The sequence below is a fragment of the Octopus sinensis genome, unplaced genomic scaffold, assembly GCF_006345805.1.
Source record: "Octopus sinensis unplaced genomic scaffold, ASM634580v1 Contig17177, whole genome shotgun sequence".
Classification (NCBI taxonomy): Eukaryota; Metazoa; Mollusca; class Cephalopoda; order Octopoda; family Octopodidae; genus Octopus; species Octopus sinensis.
The window spans coordinates 22,501-27,500 of record NW_021834858.1 but is presented as its reverse complement, the minus strand read 5'-3'; the positions used below and the strand labels follow the sequence as shown (position 1 = coordinate 27,500).

General features: G+C 39.8%; 1 protein-coding gene across 1 annotated transcript in view; it reads right to left on the bottom strand.

The window, feature by feature from the left end:
• LOC115231023 (GPI-anchored hemophore cfmA-like) overlaps positions 1 to 5,000 on the bottom strand; it is a 10,540-nt gene that overhangs the window by 4,835 nt on the left and 705 nt on the right. The window lies entirely within an intron of this gene.

Sequence of the window (5,000 nt, the reverse complement as noted above, 5' to 3'; positions counted from 1 at the left end):
TGTATATAATATATATATATATATATATATATATATGTGTGTGTGTGTGTGTGTGTACATATATAATAAAAGCGAAAACTCATTTCTGTGTGTCAGTGTGTCACATTTTGAACCCCCTCTCTCACTGTTCAATGATGCTTGTGTTCCTCATGCTGGGGTGAGAGTAATAGAAGGCACAGTGATGGTGAGGGCGGTGACGAAGACAGACAGAGAAATAAAGAGAAAGAAAAATGGAGGGAGAGGAATAGAGACAAAGAAATTTAGGGAGAGTTGATGATGTTTTGTTAAAAGTAATAGTGTTGATGGTGGCAGTAGCAGTAATAATAATAACAAGAGAGAGGGAGAGAGAGAGAAAGAGAGAGGGAGAGAAAGGGAGAGGGAGAGAGAGAGGGAGAGAGGGAGAGAGAGAGGGAGAGAGGGAGAGAGAAAGGGAGAGAGAGAGAGATAGAGAGAGAAAAAGAAAGTGGGTATGTTAAAGAAAAAGGGAGATGATTTATAGCTTTCTTTAACCATGTCTCTTAAATATATTTCTTTACTACCCAGAAGGGGATATACACAGAGGGGGACAAACAAGGACAGACAAACGGATTAAGTCGATTACATCGACCCCAGTGCGTAACTGGTACTTAATTTATCGACCCCGAAAGGATGAAAGGCAAAGTCGACCTCGGCGGAATTTGAACTCAGAACGTAACGGCAGACGAAATACGGCTACGCATTTCGTCCGGCGTGCTAACGATTCTGCCAGGTCTCTTAAATTGAAATTCCTGTGGCCAGCATACTGAACACTGAACCAACATACTGAATACTTTTACACACACATTTAGCCTTTTGCTTTTATCATTTTTGTTTTATTATTTGCTTTCTTTAATACATACATGCATACATACATACACACATATATATATATATATGAATAAAGTTTCCCTCAACTTAAACATATCTAATATATTAAATGTGAATGTCAGTGGGTCACGCATTTTCAACTTTAATAAATCCTTTCCACTGGAAGCACAAGGCCTCAAATTTTGGGAAGGGATTAAGTCGATTACATCGACCCTAGTGCGTAACTGGTACTAATTGTATCGACCCCGACAGGATGAAAAGCAAAGTCGACCTCGGCGGAATTCGAACTCAAAACCTAATGGTAGATGAAATACGGTTAAGCATTTCGCCTGGCGTGCTAACGATTCCGCCAGCTCGCAACCTTAATATAATATAATAATATAATAAATGTGAATGTCAGTGTGTCAGTGTGTCACCCTTTTTCAACTTTACTCCTAGAGGCCATATCCCAACATATCATACCATTTTGGAATCGGACTAACTCTGTTGAGTAAACTAAAAACATTCCAGGGCCGAATCCAGACCCACAATTTTGGATTTCCCGAGTTATTATTGTGATTGTTTCCGGCGATTTTTTTTATGTGACTTTTTGCAACAAATTTTTTTTGTATGATAACAATTTTTTATAATCTTAAAGGCCAACTCTGTTGAGTAAATTAAAAACATTCCGGGCTGAATCCGGACCTGCAAACCAAGTTTTCATTACTGGGATTGTTTTCAGCGATTTTTTTAGATCATTTTTTTTTGCGACGAATTTGATCAGCGTTGGGATATGACTCTGGAGGAAGCAATTGCATCAAATTCTCCCAAACAAGCCTATATATAGATATACATATACATATACACACACACACACACACACACACACCAACCACACACAATATATATATATATGTATACACACACAACACACCAATATAAGATATATATATATATATATATATATATATATATATATTATATATATATAATAACACAATTGCAGCGTGGAAGGTGTTATAAGCCATTTAAGAAACACACAAAACCCGTTCGATTCACTTCAACATTTAAGTTTAATTTGTCAAAATATTTTCGTCGCTAAAATCCGCGACCTGTTCACTGACAAAGTCCGTGCTGCATAATATATATATATACTTATATACATACATACATATGCACGCACACACACATATGTATATATATATATAGTTAGTTAGTTAGTTAATTTTTGGGCTCAAAAAGCAAAAAGCAAGGCCATGTAGGGGGACATGGAGTTATGTACAAAGTGGTGTTCATGTAAAGAGTTCAGGCCACTTGTGGTCAAGGGAGACTTTGAACCGAGCGGTCGTCGGCATCTTCACCATCTCGTCCGGCAGCTTATTCCACGGATCCGCAACCCGGACGGAGAAAGCCCCTCTCCTTTGATTGAGATGAAATCGTCGCAGATAGAGCTTTTCGGAATGACCCCGCAGCCGACGCTCTGGAGCAGGAGTGAACAACAGCTCTTTCGAGAGGTTACACTTTCCGCTTATGATGTGAGCAAGAATGAGATCGTCGTTTTTCTAGAGAATAAAGGTCGAGCGTCTTTAGCCTTTCTTCATAAGACAAATTCTTGAGACCAAGAACCATGCGGGTAGCCAGCTTCTGGACTCTTTCAAGATGCTGTATGTCTTTGAGGAGATAAGGAGAAGAGGCTTGAATCCCGTACTCCAATATGGGTCTCACCAGCGTGACATAGAGCGGTAGGAATATGGCTGCTGTGAGCATTCCGAATGACCGTCGAATCAAGAACAGAACTCCGCGTGCTTTGTTGGCAGCATGGACGCACTGGGCCGAAGGCGAAAAGGAGGAATCCACCAAGATACCCAGCTCCTTTACCTGATCGGTCCTCTCCAGCAGCAGACGACCCGGCTCGAAATCAAGTTGAGTTGCAGGAGGAGAGCCAACAGGCAGATGACAGCACTTTGATACGTTCAGACACAGGTCTCATTCGTTAGACCATCTCCAAATTTGGTGGAGGCATCGACGAAGATCCTCTATATTACCGCGAGGAGCGACCAGTTTGACATCGTCGGCAAATAGAAGGGTGTGTTGCGTGAGGTCGTCGGGCAAGTCATTTATGAAGACTAAGAACAATAAGGGCCCAAGCACTGAACCTTGAGGCACGCCACTACTCGCACTGGAGACGTCGGACCGCGAACCATTAAATTGGACTTGGAAGGAGCGATCTGAGAGGAAGGCACCAACCCATTGTACAATATCCGGATGGAAACTATATGCTTGAAGCTTGACATGTAATAGGCGGTGGTTTACCGAGTCAAAAGCTTTGGTAAAGTCCAATAAAACGATGTCAACAGCATCACTATCATCGAGGATGCGCGTCACCAATTCTTCCATTACCAGTAAGTTGGTCAAGCATGATCTCTTCGGCACGAAGCCGTGTTGGGAATTAGAGATAAAGGTTGTGTTTTGGAGGTGGAGCATCATACTTTTCTTAAGGATGGTTTCGAACATCTTGCTGATTATTGATGAAAGGGAAACCGGTCGGTAGTTAAGCGGGTCTTCGCGGCTCCCTTTCTTGAAAATTGGGCAGATTATCGCTGTTCTCCAGTCCGCAGGTATAACACCTGTCGCCAATGACATATTGAATAGACGTGTTAAGGGCTCGCAGATGACCGGAGCCAACGCTTTGATAACCCGTGGGTGTATGCCGTCAGGGCCGTGACCCTTGTTGACATCGAGGCCTTGAATAACGCGTTCGACTTCGTCCCGCGTGGTGACCAATTGAAGCATTGGAGGTACCGATCTATTAAATGGAGGGGGTTCACGACCATATAGGTATGTTGATGCAGGAAGTAAATAGACACCTTTAATTTTCAAAATCTTTTATTTAATACGCAAACCGAACAATTGAAATGTAATCGATAGGTAGGACTACATACTTCAGTATTTAGTTGGCATTCCCTTTGCAGATTTTCTTTCAGAAACTCTTTTTGGCACTGAACTGATGAGCTTTGTGATTGTCTCTTGTGGAATTTCTGCCCACTTTTCACGCAACAATCGAAACAATTCATTCTTAGATTTAGGTTTCTGTCGAGATTTTCGTATAGCTCTATCTAGTATGCTCGAAAGATTTTTAATTGGATTTATGTCAGGAGATTGGCTCGGCCAAGGATGCTTTTTGATCCCATTTTCAGTCAACCATTGTTGATTCCTTTAAGCTGTGTGGCATGGAGCCCCATCTTCCATGAATAAAAACTCATTTTTCGTTATGTTATCGAATGAATACATCAGAAGTAGTCCTTGCTTAAGTATTTCGATGTATTTTTCAGAGTTAATGGTTCCAACGCATTCGATCAGCTCAGAACGACCATTGCTGGTGACAGCTCCCCATACCATTACAGAGATACCACCATGTTTCACTGTTGGTTGGAGTCGTTTCAAATCAAATTCTTGATTGGGAAGCCTCCAGACCCAAACACAAATGTTTAATATAATAGCACCTGGAATGAAAAAGATTAATTATATTGTAAATTCTACACCCCTGAAAACATATTAAGACGCTTAGATCAGAAATTTTGAAAATTAAAGGTGTTATTTATTTCCTGCATGTCTGTCTATCTGTCTGTCTGTCTTCTGTCTGTCTAATTGTCTCTCTCTCTCTCTATATATATATATATACATACATGGATATATATATATATATATATATATATATATACATACACACACATATATACATGTATGTATATACATACACACACATATATACATGTATGTATATATATATATATATGTATGTATGTGTGTGTGTGTGTGTGTGTGTGTGTGTGTGTACAACGTGTCCATAAATTACAGTTTGAAAAATTCATAAAGAAAAATGGGAAATAGTTTTATTAAGAATATCAGAACAATCCTACGTTGGGATTCATATACAGGCATACTTCACCCTACGTCGTTAATTGGTTCCAGGAGACACGACTTCAGTCGAATTAACTTGTCTCCAGGCTAGGCCGAATTTATTTGTCTCTCAGCTAAACCGATAATAACCATTCCCAGTTCTGTATTTATGAATGCATTTTCAATAATTCATGTTAATAAAACCCTATTTGAATCTTACAAACAATTTTTATTTTTTAATACGGTACAGTAAAAAAAAGGTAATCTAAATCTAC